General features: G+C 34.2%; 1 protein-coding gene across 2 annotated transcripts in view; it reads right to left on the bottom strand.

Annotated features, from left to right (window-relative positions):
• The window catches only part of LOC138702107 (uncharacterized), a 124,846-nt gene that overhangs the window by 63,130 nt on the left and 34,257 nt on the right, over positions 1–27,459 (bottom strand). Inside the window, exon 1 of one of the 2 annotated variants that reach the window (XM_069829683.1) lies at positions 26,940–27,077. The exons of the other annotated variant lie outside the window; for it this stretch is intronic. The gene's annotated coding sequence lies outside the window, so the exon portion shown is untranslated. Of the gene's footprint in view, positions 1–26,939; positions 27,078–27,459 lie in introns of those variants that run through there. 2 annotated transcript variants of the gene reach the window in all.

Genomic DNA, 27,459 nt, shown 5'->3' on the forward strand with positions numbered 1-27,459 from the left:
ATAATGATGATGATAATGATAATAGTAATAATAATAATAATAATAATAATAATAAAATTAATAAAAGGCAATTTTAAATTTTGCCTAATACTTGTCAGGATGATGATAATAGTAATAGTAATAATAATAATAATAATAATAATAATATAATAATAATAATAAAAGGCAATTTTAAATTATCGACTGAGAGGAAAAAAATCCATTGGCAGACTTCAAAAGAGATGGACAGAAAACAAGACCGTAGCAGGCCACTCGACCTAATATTTATTTTGTCAGGATGATGATGATGATGATGATGATGATGATGATGATGAAGTTGGCAGTAACTGTGGCTAACACAATCGAGCAGAGGTGGAAGGATAGGGAATGAAAGCCTTTATTGATGCCATTTCAGTTGCAATGGATCCGTGGAACGCATCGCATCGGGCGTTTTCTGTGAAGATATTTTTTCAAAACAAATGATTCAGTAGTACTTACGCAGCGCAGCTTCCTATATTTCAATGTGGGTCGCCATGAGCGAGTTCCCAGCCGTAACACAATTTATTGTGGGTAAACAATATTAGAACACTTCTTCAGCATCAAAACGTAAGTCAACAGGGAGGCCAAGGATACCCGACACCACAAGACATGGTGGGCAGGACAGTGCTGGACTTCAGAGTCAGGCTCCAGGAGTGCGTAAGAAAAAGTGGACGTCATTTGGAGGGTGTAATTTTAAAAATCTAATTTTGTTCTTTTGCATCAATGAGTGGCTATAATACCTGAAGAGTCCATTGCAAGAATGATGGATGTCACTTTCTTGTCGAAAATGAACCAAGACTGTCAATGCATAGCTTAAGACATATAGAATGTAGACAGAGAGTTATATAGCATTAACACTGATAGTCATTGTCCAGTAATGATCGGAAAATCACAGTTAAGCTTTGAGCGCTAAGCATTTCAAACTTTCAATTGCTTCTCCTGCAAAATGTAACTTATTCCAAATGACATCCATCATTCTTGCAGTGGACTCTTCACCTCTTTTCGATAAAGAATAGAAATCAATTTACATTAAAATGCAGCTGTGTTGTTTCATTTAAAAATGTCGGATCTTTTTTGCCGCACCCTGTATAATTTAAATATCCAATATTTTGAATAAATTGATATGGATAGGTCATTGACTAGGAAGAGACTATCTACTGGAGGATGTATTAGAAGGAATAGTGAGCGGGAGAAAAGTTTGGGGCAGAAGAAGATATCAGATGATAGACAATATCTGTCGTCGATTTGCAAAAGGGGACACGTCCAAAATGACAAAGTGTTGGGAAATCGCAAAAAAAAAACCATAACAGACTTAAAAATTTAAATATTCATGGATCGTGAATGTGTGTATCCATAGTGATCTAATTAGAAAAAAAATGTATGAACATTTTAATTTGTTAACTTAGTTATAGTTTTTGCGATTTTCCAAAACTTTGTTATTTTGGACATGACCTCATTTGCAAATCGACGACAGATATTATGTATCATATTCGGAGACTAAACGGAAGACGGAAAATAGGAAAGACTGGAGAATGCTGTATTTGCAGTGAAAGATCTGCCCTTAGGCAGAAAAGTATGAATGAATGAATTATGATAGTAACAATATTAATTCTTAGGCCAAGGATTTTTGTACAGCAAAAATACACACAATATGTCCATATGAGTGAGCATCTATAATTGATGTGCATGTAGTTTTATCAATATTATTTACTTGCACCAAGAATAAACATGCAGTTTGATGTTATGAACTGGATTACACACTGCATTAATTTGTCATGGTGCTGCTCATCTGTCACAAAAACGAGTATGTCCAATCGTTGACAGCAGGTGATAGCGGCTAATATTACTAAAAATAATAAAAATAATATTGATAGGTACGGCACTTTCACGTCCATGTTGTAATTCCAATAATTAGCCACTGTTATTATTACGCAAGGTTTTTCTGCCTCGACAATCAATACAACACACAAGAGATGTTGGGTCTGAACACCTATTTGGGCCGAATACAAATTAAATCAAATTAAAAATAAACATCCATTTTCATATACGATTATTTAGAGTGCTCTATTTATGTCGTACAATGCTCGTATTTCTATAAACATTCGAAAATATCTATAATGTAGAATTTTATTATGTCTCCACAAGGTAGGACGTAGTGATATTTTAGTATTTCAATGACAAAGGTCATTTAATTTAGTTTGAATCAAAATACTAAACGATATTACAAAACAATAATAATAATAATAATAATAATAATAATAATAATAATGCCAACTCGTGGATCATCAAGCATGAAGGATTATCAAGTTCTGAGTGGAGAGAAATGCTAAAAATGACTGCGATTGTGGCACCCGTACGTTCTCTCCCTGGTCGCTCTACAGGCACAACCCACTGTAGGCACTGCAGTGAGTATGAAACTTTACCACATGTGCTTGGGAGTTGCCCACAGGGAGAAGTACTCAGAATAAAACGTCACAACACCATACGTTCTATGATCGCAGATGCACTTCGATCCAAAAATCTAGACGTTCACGAGGAAGTTCATTGTATTGCTGATGGTGGGAGCAACCGTAGGATCGGTATCATAGCTATAAATAGGAATAAACAGACAGCGGAAATAATTGATCCTACGATCAGATTTGAAATCTCAGCCACTCAACCATCTGAAGTGAACAAAGAGAAAAAGAAAATTTACGAGCCCACGATTCAGTACCTATCGGCGAAATACAACATAGAAAAAATCACAGTTGCCGGTCTCTTCTTCGGAGCGAGAGGCACCATCCCGAAAGCCTTTGCAAAGTGGAGGGAAAAATACAAGCTGACGAGAGATCTTCAAGATGCCATCGTCACCACCATTATAAAATTTTCTGTAGCGATATTTCGTCAGCATCTTTATGGTGTACAGTACATTCAATTTAAATTACACTTGGTTCTATTTTTTTTCTTATGTCGTAATCACTTTTGTCTGAAACCTGTTTATATAATTTTTCATTTTAAATTTTCTTGTGAGCTATTCCGTGTCGCAGGGCAAACCCAAAATATTGGGTCAGACCAATACATTAAAAAAAAAAAAAAATAATAAATAATAATAATAATAATAATAATAATAATAATAAAAATATGACAAGGAACTGATTTTCTCAAGAAGCAAATTCCTATTGCGGGTGTTACACATGTGAACTTCTGCGTTAATAAACTTCCGTACAATACGACACATTGATTACTGCTGAAGTTTTAAAAGACGGAGAGTTACAATTAACACTGACATAGAAACTGCAGACTCTTTAGACCCGTTCACAATGAAAATTAAACTTAACTTAAGCATGTAAACGTAACCGTAAAATCAAAAAGTTCATGCCATCATTCACAATGGTAACATAAACATAACCGCAAAGATGAGTGTCAGTGAAATGTGTGCTAAAGTGTCAGTGAAATGCGTCATAGTGCCACTACAGGGAATGAGATGAGAGTAAAGTGAAAGACTATTGAAACTTATGTAGGACCTATAGATAATTATGTAGGTTGTATTGTAAAATTAGGTATTTTATTTTATGTTTTATTATTATTGTGTTAAATTGTATTGTGTATTATTATTGTATTGTGTGTAAAATTGTATATGTGTTGTAAAACTGTATTTTGTATTGTAAATTTTATTGTATATTGGTTATCATTTTATTGTGTATTGTTAATATTGTATATACCACTGCCACCGGGTGCTTGCCCACTTGCAGTGTAAATAAATACATACATACATACATACATACATACATACATACTTGGTAACCATTGAAACGTAACAACGACGTCAACGTTGTATACTTTAGCGCTCTACGACTGTGTGTTGTTTTAAAAATCACTTGAGCATAAACATGAAAGTTTGGAGTTTGCAAACTTCCATGTTATCGTCTAACGGCAATGTTAATGTTAGTGTTTATGTGAATCATTTCGAATGATCCTATTTGGTAACCTGACCGTAAACTTCTGTGTTTATGTTTAGTTTTAATTTAAGCTTCAAAATTTGTGTTTAAGAACAAGATGTCGTTATATCTATCCAGTTGACATTTACAATATACGACTATAGTCGCGACGCTGTTATTCCCGGCGTGACTCCTCCTCTTTGCTTACGTCTTAGGAAGTGAAGGCTCTATAAAGTATAGGTAGGTAGTATCGTTCGCCATTTTTGTTCTTTCGTTGCCGAGCTACCATACGAGGAATCTATTTGCCAAACCGTTAAACATTATCATGTCGTAGCTCCTATGATAATGAATGAAACGCAATGTAATTTAGCAAATAATTGAGCTGCAAATAACGTCTTCGTGTGCTTTCTGCGAACGCCAACGAAAGAGCAAAAATGGCGGGCGATTATATTAAGTATTTATCGAGCCTTAAGAAATGAATAACATCTTCATCACAGAATCACAAGACGCACACGTTTAAATGTAGCCGACTTGCAACGCGATTGGCTGCCGGAAATTAGAGCGACGGGACTATAACTTTGTTTGACCAAAAATGTACAACCATTATTTCAAGAACACTCTTGTGTCTGTGACAGGCCGCAAACTTTGTGAAGATGTAAAAGTTAAAAGAAAGCAATGGCGCGTTGGTTCAAGATTGATATCAGAGGCTTAACTACAGAGTGGGTTGATTGGCAAATGTTCAGGGGCCCACATGGGAGGCCCACTCGTTGTTGTTGTTGTTGTTATTATTATTATTATTATTATTATTATTATTGTTATTATTATTATTATTATATTTCTTTTGTTTGTTGTAATAGTATTCTTAACATTATATTAAAGAAATGACATTTATTTCTATGAATACACTGCATTGATAAGTAATATACTGACTCTAAGGTGTCTAACTTGAAATGATAGTATGATACAACATTTAAGTGGCATAGAAATACATAAGGCTAAGCAGTTCGCAGATATGTATAGTGAAGATTTTTCTTCAACATTTCCACGAGACATTTTGAGCATGTGATCGGCATTTAGTAATGAAATCTCAAAATGACAACAATCAGTAACTAGTCTCTCTTCTTACAGTGAAATCACTTCCTTTCATCCAGTTTTCCAGGAGGTTTATACACCTTTGATGTTGTTTCTGACCGTTTCTGGTAACCGCCAGTACGGAGCTTTCATTTTCCAAACTTAAAATAATAAAAAAAGTTATTTCATAAGCACCCTGGTTCAGACTGAAAGTTTAGTTAGCACTTCTATCCATCGAGTAGTGCGTGGCTATGAATGAAAGAAGTAACAGGTAACTTTGCCGACTTTAAAGCAAGAAGGAACGACTTTTAAAGTATACGAAAAATATTATTCATACATTTATAAAACTTAATTAGGAATACAGTTCTGAACATCTATTTTGTATACCTATGAATTGCCGGCAAAATCAGAAGTAATGGCATTTTTAGGACAAGACCCAGTCAGAAGTAAGATAATACACAATAACCAATGCCTCGAACAAGTACAAAATTTCAATTATCTGGGTTGTGAAATATCTTATCAAAATGAAAAAGATGTGAACAAGAAAATTACCAAATTTACACAAATTCTAGGAATAATAAACAATACATTAAAAGCTAAATTAGTACAAAAACCTACAAGAATAAAAATATATAATACACTAGCATTACCCTCCCTTTTATACGGAAGCGAGATTTGGACATGAAAGGAAAAAGACATGAACAGAATCAAAGCAACGGAAATGAAATTTTTCAGGAGGACAGCAGTATATACTCTTTTAGACCGAAAAAGGAATGAAAAATTTTTAGAACAATTAGAAGTAGAGTCAGTAGAAGTAAAAATCAACAGATACAAATTAAATTGGCTAGATCATGTAAGAAGAATGGAAAATTCAAGAATCCCAAAAATTATGATGCATTATAAACCTAGAGGACATCGTCGACCAGGAAGACCTTTTAGAAGACTGCTAGATGGGGCCGAAACAAGTCTATAGAAGCCTAATTCGTGAAGGATGATGATGATGATAAATTGCCGGCAGAGGGAAGTATAATTGTATTGCTATTCAACCGATGGCAGAGGTTTCATTGTTTGAGCTGGGTAGAACGCTTCAGACCGCCCAACTTCAAGTCAAGCGTGTGGAATGAGACCTCTGTCATTGGTTGAATAGCAATTATACTGCTCTCCTCCTCTGTCGGCAATGTTTACATCTCCTGTCAGACATTATGGAACGAAGTATAGAGTTATGTATTTCTAATAGTCTATGCGTGCTCTTTAAATTATTCAGATATTGTAAAACATCTAATGGTATCACTTCGTAGAATTCTGAAGTGGTGGGGGACCAACCTTAAAACTTTTTCAGGAGCCTCCAAATCTCTAGTTACGCCACTGGTTGATCTCGTACTTACTTACAGTAAAATTTAAATGAAGACTACTAAGATTTATTTCAAATAATCCGTCCTCAAGTGAGGTTGACCACTGAGATCCGGAATTAACAAACATAAAAGATAAAGGGAAATGAAACGAGCAAAATAATGATTCGATTTGTACATTAAAACAAAAATTTACGTGTTAACATATAGATGATAGTGTAGAATTTGAAGAGAGGCCTTCAGAATTTCCATTACAATCTTCTGAACCTCATAAAAGGGAATTTTAAAGGATTTAAGGATATCACATGTAAATTTTGGTAAACAACCCCTCGCTCCAAATAGTAAGCCTGCAACATCCCAGTTGTAAAGCGAAATGCCATATTTTTCACTGTGGTATGGAAGACAAGGTACATATTTACCTCGCTTGTCATCATTAATCTGCAGTGCTTGATTCGTGTCTCGTTCAAAGGAAATCGTAGGGTCTAAGACCATCGCTTTCTGGGTTCTTCTATTGATGGCAATTATATCGACTCTTCTATGAGAATCATCTTCAGACACACAATGAATCTCCTCATGTACTTCCCATCCTCTGTTTCTTAGCAAGTTGGCAATCGCTGTACGGGCAGGATGGTCTTCAGTGTAGTAATGGTACCCAGGGTATAAATGCGGAAATATTTGGAAAATGGGTAGAGATAATTATATTTAAGATGAAAAAGCTTTGAAAGAACGCTAAATATTGCTGTGTTAACAATAACCAGTAACATGTTTAGTTTTTTTTAGGTTATACAAATCCTTCCTTTTCTTTGTCTTACGAATCTTACCACCACAGTTGAAGGGGACACAGCCTGTAGGCTTAAAGATTTTGTATAAAAATTAACTGCACGGTTACATCGTTAGATCTCAGTCTGAATTCGTACAAGCATAATTTTCTTTAGCACAAAAGCACTCGGCATTCGCATTTGTTTTTCTTTTGTTTCTTCACTTGTTTTCTCCGACAATTATCTTTTGTGCTTGCATGCAACATTGTGGGTGGTGCATGTAATATGTAGCTATTATAATTTTACTATTAAGTTTTGTTTTTTGTGTAATGCTCGTTGTGGATGCAGGTTGAAAGGTCAGGTCTATGAAAACGAACTCCTACAAACGGCGGGAGTCTCAGAGTTAATTCAAGAGGTTCGAGATATGCGTTCGACATGGTGACATTTATTTCCAGCAGTGCTTGTAAAGATCTTCGTAGGTGTAGATTTTAAGTACATTAGATTCCTCTGGTAACTTGTGCCGTTGGAAGACTGATTTACTTACTGGACCACTCGCTTTTTAGCATCGCTGACGATTCATATCCGATCATAGAGAGGTCAGTAATATCAAACGGAACATTTGGTAAAAATGAATAATGTTAAACGAAAATAAATCTTAATTGAAGTCTGTTGTCTAAGATATTATAATATCAAACCTTATAATTTTAATTTAGTTTTTTTAACTTGCAAGCAAACCAGTGGCGGCTCGTGAATTTGTGGATTGGGAGAGCTGCATTAGATTTTGGTACATACAAATTTCACTTCTTGATACCGTCTATACTAATAATAAATCTGTAGACGAAATTTTTCTGGTAATTTTCGATTTTCCAAAAATAATTGGTCCTAACATATATAATTAACCACCCTGAAACCGAAAATCACTTTTTTGAAATTTTTGTTTGTATGTCTGTCTGTCTGTCTGTCTGTCTGTCTGTATATTTGTTACCTTTTCACGCGATAATGGCTGAACGGATTTCGATGAAAATTGGAATACAAATTAAGTTCGTTGTAACTTAGATTTTAGGCTATATGGCATTCAAAATACATTATTTAAAAGGGGGGTTATAAGGGGGCCTGAATTAAATAAATCGAAATATCTCGCTTATTATTGATTTTTTGTGAAAAATGTTACATAACAAAAGTTATTTAAAAATAATTTTCGATAAGTTTTATTCCTTGAAAAAGTTTGGTAGGACTGATATTTAATGAGATAAATGAGTTTTAAAATTAAAATAGCTGCCATCTAAGGCCGTGTAACGAATAAAAAACAAATGACTTCGTCTATAAGGGGCCTTGGACAGCAACAATCGAAAGCTATGAAAGATAGCCTACAGAGAATGTTTCTGTGTTTGTATGAAGTAATATCGGAAGCTAAATTAACCGATTTGTATAATTAATTATTATTTCACCATTGGAAAGTGTAGTTTCTCTAGATGGACATAATGCTATAACGTTATTACAGTAACTTGTGATATAATATAATATAATATAATATAATATAATATAATATAATATAATATAATATAATATAATATGTAATATTATATAATATAATTTAAGTTATTTGAAGGGTTCAGAACCATAGTGGGCCAAGCGCCATTTACTGAATACGTAGAAAACAAGGGTTAAAATTATTACCATAATTCAATGGAAACCTGTGACAAGTAAAATAAAATATACACATTAAATCTAAATGATGTCAATCTTCATTAAACTATGGTTGCATGTAATAAAAATTAAGAAACATGTTAATGGAATTGTTATTGCACCAAATGAGTGTCTCTGGACCAAAATGATCGCATTTTAATTATTTGGATGCAATTTAAATTAAGTAACATATTAAACGATTTATCCTTCTATCAAACACGAATGTTCCCTGGATCAAATGTCCTATTTTAATTATGTAATTACTTTATATTTATTTCTAACGGGTGCAGCGGAGCGCACGGTTACGGCTAGTTACTAATAAGTATAGGATAAAAATAAATGTACTACATATCGAAAAACCAAAACTTCCTGACTTAGTTGGGAGACGTCTGTGGCATCATTTGCTAATCCCTAAGAAAAACTAATACCATCAATTTCAGTCTGAATTTCAGATCGGCAGACACTCAACTTGCAATCTACCAGTTCATTCTGAATTGTCTTAGAATTACCTTTCAACAGTGGCATGTTGCAAATGATTTTTGAGAGGCTCGTTTAGATTACTCACGAACTGTAGCAACCCATGAAATACACCAGGGTTCTTCGAATCGTTTTTTCAGCATGTCCCCTAAGGGGAAGTTCATATTGGCCACAAAATTTGATACAATCAATATTTTTTAAAATAATTTCACGATTTTTTCTCACTTCTTGATTGTGTTTGAGAACGTTTGTTCTGTTCGTTTCACTTAATTGCACAGCAATATTAGTTTTGCCTAACATAGCCAATGAAACAACATTTTTCAGGTGAGACTGCGAAAATTCGTGCATTTTCCTTTTTAGGGGCAAATGTCCTAAATGTGTCACACCACTCTTAGTCCATTCAGCATCACCACCGAAGAGGAGGCAAGGAAAACAAAATACAGATTTTTTTTGTTCACATCCACGTAACCACAAATGCTTACCTTAAATTTCATTGTTATACTTCCTTACATATATGCACTATTTCGGCTGGATGAAGCTTGAGTAAGATTTAAGTCGGGTAACGGACGACCCTTTAATTTCACTTCATTACATCAATATTCTCCGCAAGGGAAAGTTGAGAAAAATAAAATTAATATTCTGTAATTCACACACATTCATGCTTGCAAATTTGCACTGGTTAAGTTACGGTATTAAGACGTCACACCAAAACAACACTCAGATACTGGAAAAGAAGTCTGAGTTAAGGCAAACATTAGGCTCTGCTGGAGGCTGGATATATACGTAATAATAAGGCTAAAGAGAATATTAATTTCGTTATATTAACTCGATAAGATTCTACAACAATAAGTATGTGAAAAGAAAATAAAAATTTTGTCATTAAGTTTCAAGGGAATAGAGAATCCATTTGACGCAGCATTACAATAGCGGTGTGGGAGGGGAGGAAAGATCCCTTGTGGTTGGCTCTGCAAGCCACTGCAGCGAAATATGGGTTTTAAACAGCGGCAGTTTCCCTCTGCTTCCCTTCACCTCTCTACCCCCTGACCATGCAAGACACACTCTCTATGAGCTGACCACCCTGCAGATCCCAGGACGACTTTGAATGCAGTGTCAATTCCAATACAGTCGACGCGCAAAAGGATTATGCATAAGATAATAGTACATATTCCCGGCCAGATGAAATATAAAGCAATTTACCAATAAAAGCTGTAACAATTCTTCTACAAATTAAAATAAATATTATTTTTATTTTCCTGTTAAAGCAGAGAGTGCTGCAGCTCCGCAGCTCTTATGGACGAGCCGCCCCTGAAGTAAACTTTATTGCATAAATTATACATTACAGTTGAGCGGATAGTATAATAAAACAAAACATATGGAACCTGTATTCGGGGAGCCATCCTGTGTTGGTCCCGACATTAAAACATTTTTACAATAGTTTAATTTAGTATACGTATATGTTGTCCCTCTACTTGTGAATGTCAAAAGCTGGATCACATCACCACCACCATAACGATCACCACTGATTAATGAATACAGCAATGAGTTTAGATGACAAAATGTTAAATGAGAAATCGTATTGGAAATTATGAATCAGATTTTTACAAATAACGGTACTGTACTATCATGTTGTCAGCATGATACAAAGCCCTGTATTTCTTACTTACTTACTTACTGGCTTTTAATGACCCCGGAGGTTCATTGCCGCCCTCACATAAGCCCGCCATTGGTCCCTATCCTGAGCAAGATTAATCCATTCTCTATCATCATATCCCACCTCCCTCAAAACCATTTTAATATTATCTTCCCATCTATGTCATTTTAATATTATCTTCCCTAAAGGTCTTTTTTCCTCCGGCCTCCCAACTAACACTCTATATGCATTTCTGGATTCGCCCATACGTGCTACATGCCCTGCCCATCTCAAACGTCTGGATTTAATGTTCCTAATTATGTCAGGTGAAGAATACAATGCGTGCAGTTCTGTGTTGTGTAACTTTCTCCATTCTCCTGTAACGTCATCCCTCTTAGCCCCAAATATTTTCCTAAGCACCTTATTCTCAAACACTCTTAACCTCTGTTCCTCTCTCAAAGTGAGAGTCCAAGTTTCACAGCCATAAAGAACAACCGGTAATATAACTGTTTTATAAATTCTAACTTTCAGATTTTTTGACAGCAGACTGGATGACAAAAGCTTCTCAACTGAATAATAACAGGCATTTCCCATATTTATTCTGTGTTTAATTTCCTCCCGAGTGTCATTTATATTTGTTACTGTTGCTCCAAGATATTTGAACTTTTCCACCTCTTCAAAAGATAAATTTCCAATTTTTATATTTCCATTTCGTACAATATTCTGGTCACGAGACATAATAATATACTTTGTCTTTTCGGGATTTACTTCCAAACCTATCAAGCCCTGTATTTCTACATACAAAAAATGGGAATAGTGTAGGCCTATCAGTTACGAAAAAAATTAAAATTTAACCATACTTTCTCCATAAGACAACACTGATAAGACACAGGGACCAGGGACACCGTCCGCTTCCTATGGTCGGTATATTCGTATTTCCCTGCTGGGTATGTAACCAGAGGCCGTTGGATTTGTAACCAAACGCATCTCCTATTAATGAAACTCAAAATTGAATATGGTTCAGATCATATTGTTTTAAATATGACCATTTTAATTTTTTTAATGTGGTTGTACTCGCATAAGGCTGCAAGCTACAAGCCTAGTCTAATAATGCACGGCTTCATGTTGAGAGAGACATATGGGACATCGAAATGGAGTCAATTAGGAACTCTCCTTCGTGACGCAGACACAGGGCGGGAGGTCGAGGTTGTGTTCTGACATTTTCAATCCACAGTTTGAAACTGTTTCAGCCCAGCCAATAAATTACTTTCTGCAGTCTAAGAAGCCCGCTTCTTCTTTGCTGTTAGTTTTAAAGTAGATTGAGGGAGCTTTCTAAAAGGAAATTTCTTATACATATGTAAATTCAACGTAGGATTCAACTTACATTTTCAAGATCAATACTAACCCCAGTAACAGTGTAAACAGTTCGTGAAAGTATCTATATATATAATTTGAACTGGTAATGGAAATTACGGGAAAACGGCTGAACGGATTTTAATAAATGACCCCTCATTTTGAAGCTTGGAACCCAAAGTTTTTCAGAAAAATAGGAGTTTTCAGTGAAATGTCGATTTTCCTACATCATTTTCCTATTTTCCAAAATCCATCTTTCGTCAGTTTTGAGAAATAATTAATTGCATTTCAGAATTAAACAAAACACACACTACAATAAACAACAGGCTGTTACACGAAGGCAGGATTTCTGACATGCTCAAATTCAATTGGTTATTAAAAACTTGAAGGCTTACTAAAAACAATTTACAGGTCTGATTCTGCGCTGTGTAATGCTCAGAGTACAGCTGTGTATTGGATATTAAAAACTACAAACCTTGAGGTGTTTGGTGACATTATTACCATTAGAAATGAAATATTATTATATGCCATGATGTGACTATTTTTCATTAATTATACCTATTAATACTATATCGATGATATGAAAGTGAAACGTTTTGAGGTTATATAAGTAGATGTGGAGAATGTATGAAATTAGATTTTCATTTCTATAATTTACTGAGTGGCGGCTGTATAATATATATAACTACAAAACTTACGTAAGATAATGTTATTAAAAATAAAATATTTTTATAGTTATTAATCAAGTGGGGTTGGGTCTTTTTCATATACTTAATGGCGGTGTGGTGTAGATATTTATATGCGTCATTCTTTTCAGTATCGGCTCGAGAGAGCGCAAAAATTGCAAACACCAAAAGACAGGCCTATTACTTACTGATGAAATAAGAGACCTAGAAAATTTTGTACTTTTCCGATCATTTCAGCAAGATCTTTTAGCAGGATAAAATGATTTTACCCTCTACATTTCAAGCTCTACATGCAGCAGCTATACCAAGATGCTATGTCTATTGTTCGAAAGCATAGTAAACCTGGAATTTTTTTAACTTTCGCCTACAATCCACAATGACCTAAAATAGCTATTGCTTTAGTCTAGTCCCACATGAAAAACCCACTGATCGTCCTGACATTGTTACTTGCGTTTTCGCGTTGAAACTCAAAAACTGAAGATGGATAGGTTTAAGAAAAAGTATTTGGCATAAAAAACATTCAGCGGGAGTATGTTTCATTATTATGGAAGCAAATAACTTTCAGAATGTCTGGTATTCTTCATTGAAAATAAATATGAAAAATGTTTATTTGAACGTCTAATGAACTTAGTTTGCAACATTTGCTGCACAAGCCACTAGTATTGTTTTATTTCTTAAGGTAACAGAGTTGTTTGCTGTAGCTTAATGTGTACCGATTTACTGCATTAGTAATGGCTTTTTAACATGAAAATCTAAAATTTATCAAAATGCTCTATCTACATTCTATCGACATATCCAGAAATTTTCAGATAGTTTCGGTTAAGGGGAGATGATGGTATTTTTTGGTGAAAAAGAGTAAATTTTCAAAAAAAAAACTTTAAAATACCCTATGATATGTGTGGAATGCATAGCATAACATTTTGTGGGTATTTGTGCTCTTATCGGATGTTGAGTCGCCATTTTTAAATTTCCTGCGTTATGGATTTTTAAATCACTCGCCCACTTTTATTGTTGTTTCCGGTAAATTAAATTTTCAAAACTTTTTTTTTAAATACCCTTTTATGTGTGTGGAATGCATTGCATAACATTTTGTGGGTATTTGTGCTCTTATCGGATGTTGAGACGTCATTTTTAAATTTCCTGCGTTATGGATTTTTAAATCACACGCCCACTTTTATCGGTTCCCAGTAACTTAATTTTTTTTGCTACATTGCCAGACAAAAATGAATATAATTTCTGAACTATTAAAGATACATGCATGAAATTTAGAACACACATTCTTTAGACTATTAGGAAACTTTTCTCTGTAACAGAATTTTTTTAATTGATTTCATTTTAAAAATGCGTCCGTTTCTTTGCAAGAAAGGAAAAAAGAAAATTGTTATTAAATTGTAATTGTTTATTTTACAAACGTAGGAACTAATATCAAAATTCTGTTACAGACAGTTTGTAGAGCATCCTTTTGCAAGTACGTTGCAAAAAACTGGATGAATCTACATTTAAAAACGGTTTAGATATATTGGTTTTAGTAAAATCTTGCATTGGATATATATTTTTTCAAATCTAGGCCCCCAAATAATTTCTTTTTTAATATTTATTTTTGGTTGAGTTGCTACAGCTATGAGCTCTCTACATACAAAAATTAATATTTTACACCAAATAGGAAAAAAGTTTTAAAAAATACCGTCCTCTCCCCTTAACTGATTTCAGCCGGACAACAAGTACATACTTTATTTCTTTCATGAAATTGTACATATAAGTTAGTATGACTGAGTTATTTATTTGAACGTAGAGACTGTTACAACTTGTATAAAAGGGCTTCCTAAGTTTTATTGCGGACTTTAGTACACAACTCCTAACTTGAGTTCCTTTGTTAGCTTCACGTTATACACATTTCTGAAAACTCGTTCTGCTACCTTTAACTTCGCTGACCATTGGCCATGAAGCTGTTTCTGCTTTGATACGAATTGCTGGTTTGTTGTAATTTCCGTGACGAGAATGACTTGGGACAGCATCACAAAGAAAAGTTATAATGAGTTATTTTCCTGTGTTCTGAGTTAAAACTAAGTGGTGGTAAACCTGTTTTTGTGATTTTGACATTTTTATTCTGTAGTGTTAAAGACTTACGTAATGTCTCTCTCATTGGTCTGGGAATTTTCTTTATCTGCGGTAAATTATACTTATGTAATATCGAATTGTTGGCAATGAAGTTCGATATAATGTGTCTTAACATAGTTCTGCTGAAGTAACATTTAAAGCTTTGGTCAATGAGCAACAGAAATCACGCACCTACCGTAACAAAATAATGTAACAAAGGGGACAGACACATGATAGTACATTATGCAACGAGCCTATAATGGTAGTAATTAAGACGAAAGTATGTTTGTTTATGAAACGAGCGCAAGCGAGTTTCATAATTTTCATACGAGCGTCTTAATTACCATTATAGGCAAGTTTCATACGACTTTTTATGCTCGACCATATTTCTAACTTGAAATTATTCAAAATTAGGTCTTCTTATGGTTATGTGCGAACTGCCTGAATTGTGAGATGTGCGCAGACGCGAAAGTATTGATTTTTTCCGAGGCCGAATGGCATTGACCTTCACAGAGAATAAGATGAACATTAGTCTGATATAACCTGGAAATTGATTTAGAATTGAAAAACGAGATGACAAATTGAATTTATTTGAATATTATTTACAGTTAACGCTAATTATTATAGTAACAGAACATAACCTTCTGCGACAGTATTGGATTTCCAGCCTCCGTGACTTTTCGCTAATTGTCTGTCGATTGCATATCCGAGAGTAATCGATATAACGGTACAAAGCTGACTTGTCATTGGCTGAAGACCTGTACTTTAATGAGTAGGTGTACTTTAATGAATAGGTGTACTTTAATGACATGCATTAAAGGACTGCTACCAGTTGTATAATTACTACATTTCGGCGTGGGCGAGAATAAATAAGTTTATTATTTGTACAATTAGCCCGATATCATGACTAGAATTAAATTGAAAAGGCTGGGATGGATTGGAAAATTGTAAGAGAGCCTGAAGAAAAATGTCATTTAATGAAAGACACCACTGGGAAAGCGTAAGAATAGATATTTGGGCAATTGTGGTAGTCTCAAAATTTTAGGCAATTTTGATAATTGAGTTAATTCTCAAATGAGATTACATTGTGTAATCAAAGTAAAAAAATTTTCAAAACTTATAAAGTTCTATGATAATAATAATAATAATAATAATAATAATAATAAATTATGTATCTTTTTGTGATCTCATTTTTATTTCTATCAATAGAACGAAACAGATTACCAGCCTGAAGCGAAGACATGATGCTGTCATGTATGAAAACAAATATTTGGAGATGATTTACTTGACATCAGAGTCACGTGGACTAACTCATCAAGTAACGTAACTTTGAGCTAACTTTGTACCTCCCTACGGAAGCCTTTACCGTCATGGGATTCCATAGGCTATTTTTATTCTTATTGAAAAATAAGCAGGACCAGTATAATCTATTCCATTAATGCCGTCACGTTTTGAAGTTGTACTTCACCCCATGCTATGCCAGTAAGTATGAATACAAGACACACAGATAGCCATTCCTCTGAGGAGTGGCGTACCGCTGCATCTCTGAAATGTTGGAAAACATCGCAAATCAGTTTTAATTCTGTAGCTACTACTCTAGCATGAACACCACTGAAACCCGGAATACAAGATACAGACGAGTCACACCACATGTGCACGGTAGGGGTGGGGATAGAATATGTAGTTTAGTTATCAATACGACTAAAAAACGAGACGGCATTAGTAGAGGGTCCTTAGTGAAGGGAAAAATCAAACGAAGTTCTAATGATACAATAGAAGGAAATCCGTAATCCTAAGCAGAAATGACTTGTCTATTAGAAATAAAGAAAACGAAGGCTGTAATTCTTGTACATTGACGTTCAAAGATATATAATATATTTTATGATCGTGTAAGAGAAGTTTCCAACCACGGGATAAGTCAGATCCGAAGATATAAAAAAATGACAAACTTTGAAAGAGTTCCGCTAGTTCTCAACAGGTGGCACCATTATTGGAGCAGTTAAAAAAAGTGTTACGGAAAATGATTATATAGATTAAGCATAAATCATCATAATTGACTATATCAGCGGTTTACAGTTAAACCCAATGTTGTTTTACAATCAGTAGAATGGGATGAAAAATATAATTCTATAATTCGGGTATATTTGTGTACGATTGGCAACACTGACTACTATCTTCGCCATCTATCCATAGAAGTAATTACTAAAGAAGCTACACTTACACCAACAAATTATCGATCATTATCGATTAGTAGGGTCAGATATCTTTGATCCTTAGTGCACATATACTGTACATAATTATAATTGGTCTAACCGTAGATTAGCGAACCAGCTGATGCCGTCCCAATGAAGGGATGCAGCCCCTTAATATCTTACCGCGACTACACGCAAAACGATAGTGATGATGAAGTTGCCGCTCTGTCACTGAGGTTGTTCAACTATTGCATACTTAAAACAATATTATGATGATTCAAAGATGGCTCGCACTTCAATACTACTAATCTTGAACCTAAAGCACTAATGTTACTAAATAAATGTTCATTACTTTAAAAAGTTATTATTCTTCCTAAAACTACGTTACATTCATTGATATTATTATTATTATTGTTATTATTATTATTATTATTATTATTATTGTTATTATTATTATTTGGTTGTGAAACGTGGACTCTCACTTTGAGAGAGGAACATAGGTTAAGGGTGTTTGAGAATAAGGTACTCAGGAAAATATTTGGGGCTAAGAGGGATGAAGTTACAGGAGAATGGAGAAAGTTACACAACACAGAACTGCACGCATTGTGTTCTTCACCTGACATAATTAGGAACATTAAATCCAGACGTTTGAGATGGGCAGGGCATGTAGCACGTATGGGCGAATCCAGAAATGCCTATAGAGTGTTAGTTGGGAGGCCAGAGGGAAAAGGACCTTTGAGGAGGCCGAGACGTAGATGGGAAGATAATATTAAAATGGATTTCAGGGAGGGGGCTATAATGGTAGAGACTGGATTAATCTTGCTCAGTATAGGGACCAATGGCGGGCTTATGTGAGGGCGGCAATGAACCTCTGGTTTGCTTAAAAGCCAGTAAGTAAGTAATTCCAAACTTCGAAAAATGGCGAAATAAAATCTGTGGATTAAATAGTGAAAATTATTGTTCTTTTCATTAGATATGAAGCAAGATAAAGAACAATCTACTGCATTATGTTAAAAATATGTTTCTAGCATTGAAATTTATAAGAAAAACAAGTTCGCTGCTATGTTTTTTTTTTAGTTACTTATTCTATTTGTCTGCCAAGTTTGAAGTCTGATTTAAACATCTAGGAGTATAAAATTCATATTAGATGTATTTATTTCGTTCTTTGTGTACTAAATCGCCTCGATAAAAACCCCCAAATCCCCGACACGAAGAAAGATGATGCACCGTTACTTCACTAACAAAAACGCTCTCGTGTTGTAATATCTCAGCATCATTATTGTTGTAATGGAATGACTCCTCTTTGAGAACTGTGATTTTTCTCCGACCGATGTTAGCAAAGATGTAGGGCACGTTTTTAATTAAGTTTTATGGCAGAAATTTCAAGCACTGTGTAAGATAATGAAAAGCTGAGTTATGTATTTGTATAACGTTCTCATTTTTTGCCTTCCTGTTTCCTTAGAATCAGGCTTCTCTGAAAAGTGAACCAGGAACGATCTCGTGATATAAACATCCAGCATCTCTTTACTGACTGATACAGGTCCGTAGGAAATAATGCGATTTGCTCTCGTACTTTACCTATTATAGGCGTATGCGAGTAAAAAGGACAGTAACTGCCTTTTCTTTTCTAAACCTGTATTTTAAATATTTTTCCTTTCTGGCGAATAAGGCAACTGCAGTCATTGGCATTCATAAGATCAATAAAAATAAAAGTAACGGGACAGCCATAGGATCCCTGTAATTGTGATATTTAAATTGTTTCTTATTTATAAGGGTTGTGGATTAAAATTTTCGCAACATATTACTCGTTTGGCATTTGTTATAATTAAAATATGTATTGTTATTCAAATATCAGTTTTTTAATTAACTACATCTGCATGATCAATACGCATTGTAGACTTCTTTTTTTTCACAAAATAAAATGGCGATCCAACTTTCGTAAAACAATTATAGGCTACTTTTGCTTGATCAAGGATCTGTCTTAAAAATTTCAGATGGATAGTTTTAAAAGTTGGTGAGATACAAAGCAAAATGTGAGTTGCTGTATCTTAGGCCTATAGTAGATTTACACTACCTCGTTACCATAAGTCACATTAAAAATAAATTATGAACAATAATATAATTCGCAACATCATAAAGGAACCGAATTGTTGAAGAAATGCGTAAAACGTATAGTCTACCGAACGAGAAAATATCTATCATTTTCTTGATGGTCATGATTTTTACTTGTGGCTATTAGAACAGACGAAACGAAACCATGTGATTAAATACTGAACATCCGTTATTAAATTTATTATTATATTTAAAGTGAAAAAGGCAATTGTAGATAGATATAACTTTATTGTCGAAGGCATAATATATGCATAGACATGGTCAGGTATATATAATTACAATTTAATTTAAAATAAGTCAAATATAAAAAAAAAAACATTATTCATTTCGAGGGCCCATGCGTGCATCCTCAAGACTGTAAGGACACAATTTTATTAATTTCGTTTTTATATAATTCCTAAATTTGAGGGAATTTTTTGTATATTTGATGTCATCAGGCAAACTATTGCAGATTTTGATACCAAAGATCGTATAGGTTCTACTAGTGTTTGTAAGATGGTGTACTGGTATAGTTAAACTATTTTTGTTACGAGTATCGTAGGTATGGAAGTCACAATTTTGGTGAAATTCAGACAGATTTTTATAAATTAGTAGTAAAACATTAAAAATATATAAACCATAAACAGTAAGAATGTTACACTGTATAAAATGTTCCCTACAAGAGGTCCTACTGTCAACGCCCGCTTTGCATCTGACAATACACTTTTGAGCGATAAATATATCGTTCAACATGGTTCAGATCCCCAAAAACAAATACCATATGAAAGCCTTGACTCGATGTGTGCGAAATAATATGACATTAATACATCGTGTATTTGGTGAACTGTGGTGGGCGTCCTCAGCATTATTTAGTTTTTATAATATGAATTTTACTGTACTTCAAGTTAGAATTAAACTAAACAAAACCATAATGACATCTTACATTTAATTAATGTTACCATCATAGTTGAGGTCAGAGAAGTATCAGCTTTTTACTTTATCTTTGCATACAGTATGGAGAGAATGGAGGCCTCTGTAACGCGCAAAAATTTATTTTGAAAATTTTTTTTCGAAAATATATGTTCCTAATATCACCGATAGTGAAAAAGTGGTTTTAGATCTACCGTTTGCCTGTCCGTCTTTGATTTATTTTAAACTTTTGGACATATTTTGTTCGTATTGACTATCAGTTAGTAATTTTTTCAGGGAATGATGCACATCAAATATAATTTTGGTAAAAAAGTCTCTATTTTAAATAAAAAATATACACATAATAACAATCGTTTCAAGAGTCCTCAGATTCTTATTTTTCTTGGAAATTTCTGTATTCGTGGAATAAAGTGACAAATGAGACAATCTGTTTGATTAGACTGAGGGACATTCTGGTAAGAGAAATTATTATATGTTTAATTAGTTAATTGTACTTCTATTGCGAATTGTTCAAAGTTCGGGCTGAGTTCTTATTTTTAAAGAGGATTAGTGTACTTTTTATAGGATTAAAACGTGTATCACACGTGAGTGAATCAATAAAGTTGGACTTTTTAGGAAGATTTCTCACACAGAACTATTAGAACTAGAACTAGAACTATTGTAGTGTACTTTGTAAATTTGTAGTGTTTTCTGTAACGCAGGTTTTACTCCTGGTTGAGTGGTAGAGAAGGCCGTATGGCCTTAACCCTGCCAAGTGAAATAAATCATTATTATTAATAGTATTATTATTATTATTATTATTATTATTATTATTATTATTATAAAACTACAAGTAAGTCTATTTTGAGAACTCGTGGTACCGTACTTGTCTTAATGTTCCTTTTTCTTTTTTGTACCTAAAAATTGTGTTTATTGTATTCTCCGTATTTTATTATATTTTATTATTATTGTTTGGTGTTTCTCTACATTATGTCTCACTCATAATGGCTTACTGTTTACATTCTATCACTCTTATGTATTTCTGTCTTTTTATGTGTTATATATGTCTCATTTGTATTGACGTATTGTTTCTTTAAACTTTTAGGCCTACTGTACTTATAATGTTTTTTTTTTTTGTTTTTATTATTGTATTGATAATTACTATACTTTATTTTACTTTTATTAGATTAAGAATATTTTCCTTTTATTTAGTTTCGAGAGTAGATTAGTGCGTACTTTCTTTTTAACTTTGGGTATCATAGTTTTAATAATAATAATAATAATAATAATAATAATAATAATAATAATAATAATTTATTTTAGCTGGCACAGTTAAGGCCGCAAGGCCTTTTCTTCCACTCAACCAGCAAAGCGTGTAGTACATACATATTTTTTTAGTTGATTATTTAACGACGCGGCATCAGTTACGAGTTTATTTAGCGTCGATGGAATTGGCGAAGCGAGATGATATTTGGCGAGATGAGGCCGATGATTCGCCATATATTACCTGACATTTGCCTTACGGTTGGGGAAAACCTCGGATAAACCCAACCAGATAGTCAACCAAGTGAGAATCGAACTTGCGCCTGAGTGCAACTCCGAACCGGCAGGCAAGCGCCTTAGCCGACTGAGCTACGCCGGTACTTATGAATAAAGTTAAAAGTAACAGAAATTGGGCTGCGTGAAAATTACATTCATAACTTTGAATTAATCTGTTATTATTACTTACTACGAAACCCGGAGGTTCATTGCCGCCCTCACATAAGCCCGCCAGCGGTCCCTATCCTGAGCAAGATTAATCCATTCTCTATCATCATATCCCACCTCCCTTAAATCCATTTTAATATTATCTTCCCATCTACGCCTCGGCCTCCCTAAAGGTCTTTTTCCCTCCGGCCTCCCAACTAATACTCTACATGCATTTCTGGATTCGCCCATACGTGCTACATGCTCTGCCCATCTCAAACGTCTGGATTTAATGTTCCTAATTATGTCAGGTGAAGAATACAATGCGTGCAGTTCTGTGTTGTGTAACTTTCTCCATTCTCCTGTAACTTCATCCCTCTTAGCCCCAAATTATTATTATTATTATTATTATTATTATTATTATTATTGTTATTATTATTATTACTATTATTATTAGTATTATTATTATTCCGAGGGAAACAAACAAAGTTAAGACTGATTACGATCGCTATTTGTGAAGTTGTTTTATACAAATTTGTGCAAAATTAGTTTCACACATAGCGTAAATAATTTTCCTGTAACACGTTTTATATAATGTGACAGTGCTTTTCTTCTTGTGCAAAAGATGGTGGAACCACAGTCTACTATATACAGTCGCGAAGCTCAATATGTAGTAAAAATGCAAACATGGGTAGTTGCCCACCACTAGGATCGCTACTATCGCCTCATCATCGCAGATCTCTCTCCTAGCAGACGACAATATATGTTACACTTTCGTTGTCGTGTTCTTTTGGAAAAATTAACACCTTCCTTCCATTATTGAAATATTAAATGCATAAAGTTAATTTATTATTTTAATGAAGTATATTAAATTCCACCATAAACTCGAAGATACCTGCAAGAAATAAGTTAATATAATTTTTGTTTGTGCAAAACGAACTGAAATTTACTATAATAGCTTCACTCATTCAAGATTATAGCGATAATTAACTATGAAACCAATAAATATTAATTTGCATTTCTCTTTACAACAATAATAATGGAAATATGAATTAATGGAGTAACTTACGTGTACCGGTACTTGTAGTGTAGGCTTACGTAGTTAACAAAGTGGGATGAGGTTAAGCAATAATAATCACACCAGAATTGGAAATAAAACGTGATCAATAAATTTGATTCTAACAGACTTTTTCTACGTCTCTAGTAAAGCAACAAATATTAAAAAAAAAACAAAATTAACAGCTATAATTAAAAACATATCCTTTGACAAAAAAAAAGTAGGCCTAAGCAATAATAATCCCACCAGAATTGAAAATAAAACATGATCAATAAATTTCATTGAAACAAACTTAATTTTTCTACGTCTTTAGTAAAATAACACATAAAAATAATAACAAAATTAATAGCTACAATTAAAAATATATCATAAGAAAAAAAAGTAGACCTAACCTTTATTTTTCTGGAAATTTAGCAGCCTAAGTGAGAGAACTTTAACCGGTATCTAATGTCCTTTCGGTTAGACTGAAACATTTCATTGTGAAATTTAAGGATATAATGTATTCTAACAGTCACAAAGAACTTCAAAATTAACAGTTTTGTTTCTGCACAGCAATCTTGTGGAAATCCAGGAACCTTTCTGAATCTTTCGGAAATCGGAAAAAGGATAAATCTGGCCTCTTTCTCTTACTGTTGCTGCAATTTATAGCACTACAAAACGTCTCCTCCTTGTCCCATATTATTATTCCAATTATTATATTTTAGCCATCAACATTTTCATTACAACCAATAACGAACATTTCACAAGCATCAATGTGAAATATGCAACGAGCTAGCACGCGATAGAAGTACGACACAATCCAAAGTCGACCATGGACAGTCTATTGTTTCTAGTTGCTAACCGCTTGGAGCGCTTTATCACGAGAGTTGCAAAAAAACACCTCAAGCTTCGCGACTGTATATAGTAGACTGTGGTGGAACTCTTTGTGGAGAACGGGGAGATGGTTAATTGTCCAGTGCGCGGGAATTCTGTCGTTTCTAAACTTGTTTTCGTCCAACTTTAAGGCTTTCAAGTCTTAAGCAGAGTTCAAAGAAAAATTATGTTAATATAATTATTGACACATTTCTCGGTTCCGTGATGACCTATCTAACAAAAAGGTACCGAACGCGTTCCGACAGAAAGAAGCGCTGTATGCGATATTTTAATTGATATTGTTAAACATTCTTTGTCTTTGGCAACATCGCCAAGTAGAGAAAGATTTTTAAATTTAAAATTAAACCAAGTAGTTTATAAATTAACTAGTCGCTTGTGCAGCAAATGCTGCAAACTAAGTTCATTATACGTTCAAATAAAAATTTTTCAGATTTATTTTCAATGAAAAATACCAGACATTTTGAAAGTTATTTGCTTCCATAATAATGAAACGTACTCCCTCCGAATGGTTTTTATGTCCAATACTTTTTCTTGAACCTATGTATCCTATGTCTCTTGAGTTTCAACGTGAAAACGCAAGTAACAATGAAAGTGGGATCAGTGAGTTTTTCATGTGGGAGTAAAGCAGTAGCTATTTCATGTCATAGTGGATTGTAAAAGTCAGGTTTGCTATGCTTTCGAACAATAGACATAGCATTTTGGTATAGCTGCTGCATGTAGAGATTGAAATGTAGAGGGTAAAATCATTTTATCCTGCTAAGAGATCTTGCTGAAATGATCGAGAGAATACAAAATTTTGTAGGTCTCTTATTTCATCAGTAAGTAATACCGTCTTTCCTTAGGAACTGCAATTTTTGTGCTCTCTCGAGCCAATACTGAAAAGAATGACGCATATAAATATCTACACCACACCGCCATTAAGTATATGAAAAAGACCCAATCCCACTTGATTAATAACTATAAAAATATTTGAATTTTAATAACAATATTATTATCTTACGAAAGTTTTGTAGTTATATATACTGTATACACGCCACTCAGTAAATTATAGAAATGAAGATCTAATTTAAAACATTCTCTACATCTACTTATGTAACCCCAAAACGTTTCACTTTCATATCATCAGTATAGCATTAATATGTATAATTAATGAAAAATAATTACATCATGGCATTAACTATAATGAAATTTAATTGCTAATGGTAATAATGTAATCAAACCACTTCAAGTTTTGTAGATTTCAATATCCAATACACAGCTGTACTCAGAAAATTAAACACCGCAGAATCAGACCTGTAAATTAGCGAGTTTTCAAGTTCTTAATAACTAATTGAATTTGAACTTTAAATATGTCAGCAATCCTGCAGGTCATGGCCTTCGTGTAATAGCTATTGCTTATTGTAGTGAGTGTTTTGTTTTATACTGAAATCACGGCCGAGCTGAAATGCAATTAGTTCTCAAAACTGAAGAAAGATGGATTTTGGAAAATAGGAAAATAATGTAGGAAAATTGATATTTCACTGAAAACTACTATTTTTCTGAAAAACTTTGGGTTCCAGCTTCAAAATGAGGGGTCATTTATTAAAATCCGTTCAGTCGTTTTCCCGTAATTTCCATAACCAGTTCAAATTATATATACGAGTAGATTATCGGTGTCTAATTTTTATAATTTACTAGCCGTACCCGTGCGCTCCGCTGCACCCGTTAGAAATAAATATAAAGTAATTACATAATTAAAATGGGACATTTGATCCAGGGAACATTCGTGTTTGATAGAAGGATAAATCGTTTATTATGTTACTTAATTTAAATTGAATTAAGAAAAAATAAAATGCGATCATTTTGATCCAGAGCACTCATTTGGTCATAAAAATTATTTTAGGAAATACAGGAAACAAATATACAGAATAGCCTATCAAGTCTTCTGTGCATAAGAAGCTATTTTAATCTTACCTGTCCTCGATTCACTCAGAAGTTACTGTAATAACATTATAGCATTATGTCCATCTAGAGAAACTACACTTTCCAATGATGAAATAATAATTAATTATACAAATCGGTTAATTTAGCTTCTGATATTACTTCATACAAACACAGAAACATTCTCCGTAGGCTATCTTTCATAGCTTTCGATTGTTGTTGTCCAACGCCCCTTATAGACGAAGTCATTTGTTTTTTATTTCATTACACGGCCTTAGATGGCAGTTATTTTAATTTTGAAACTCATTTATGTCATTAAATATCAGTCCTATCAAAATTTTTCGAAGAATAAAACTTATCGGAAATAATTTTTAAAGAAAGTTTTGTTATGTAACATATTTAACAAAAATCAATAATAACCGAGATATTTCGATTTATTTAATTCAGGCCCCCTTATAACCCCCCCTTATTTTGAATGCCATATAGCCTAAAAACTAAGTTACAACGAACTTAATTTATATTCCAATTTTCATCGAAATCCGTTCAGTCATTATCGCGTGAAAAGGTAACAAACATCCAGACAGACAGACATACAAACAAAAATTTCAAAAAAAGCGATTTTCGGTTTCAGGGTGGTTAATTATATATGTTAGGACGAATTATTTTTGGAAAATCGAAAATTACCAGAAAAATTTCGGCTACAGATTTATTATTAGTTAATGTCCACATCTGTGGGGTAACGGTCAGCGCGTCTGGCCGAGAAAGCAGGTGGCCCGGGTTACCAGGTTGAGGTTTTTTTCCGGGGTTTTCCCTCAACCCAATACGAGCAAATGCTGGGTAACTTTCGGTGCTGGACCCCGGACTCATTTCACCGGCATTATCACCTTCATTTCATTCAGACGCTAAATAACTTAGATGTTGATACAGCGTCGTAAAATAACCCAATAAAATAAAATAAATTTATTATTAGTATAGATAATGGATGCATTTTGTGTACAATCTAGGAAACAAAAGTTCGTCATCTTCTTGGCTGCGTATTGATTTCACTTGACTAATTGAACAAAATGATCAACACTGTAAAGAAACGCAATTGATTGGAGACGCGCAAAGCTTGTGCAAGGCATTTCGTATCCACTGAACACGTCGCCTTGTCCAAGATGGGCTCTTACCTGGTAATCTGACGAGCGGGAAGACAGGGCGGAGGAGCGGATGCGTGAAATACTGCTGCCGAGCGTTACGAATCAAAAGACGCTGATCTCGCAAAGGTTGACCCCACACTGGGTCAAAGTTATAGTCGGCTCCACAGCCACCTGTAGCTCGCCACGCCCCCCTCCCCTCCGTCGACCAATCACGGGACACACGTGGGGGCAGCAGATACACCCGGCACGAATCTTTGTTCCCACGCACTCGCCGCAGACTTGAGGTGTTATTGTTGTCGACGTGCATAATGCTCGCAGTTGCGAACGATCGTGTTCCTTGTCCCCACGCATTCGTGTCCCCATCTAAATATAACAATGGGGTAGCAGTACGACCATCGCGCGCCGGATTCCAGAATAGAAAGTCTAATCATACATGTCGTCCACCTGTCGTCATCGAGTACGTTACAATGCTGATGTAGCGCGCGGTTCACAAGAGGTTACAGTAAAGTAACTTGCAGCCGCAAGTTTTGTCTTCACTGAGTACAGAAAG

Source organism: Periplaneta americana, chromosome 6 (assembly GCF_040183065.1).
Source record: "Periplaneta americana isolate PAMFEO1 chromosome 6, P.americana_PAMFEO1_priV1, whole genome shotgun sequence".
Classification (NCBI taxonomy): Eukaryota; Metazoa; Arthropoda; class Insecta; order Blattodea; family Blattidae; genus Periplaneta; species Periplaneta americana.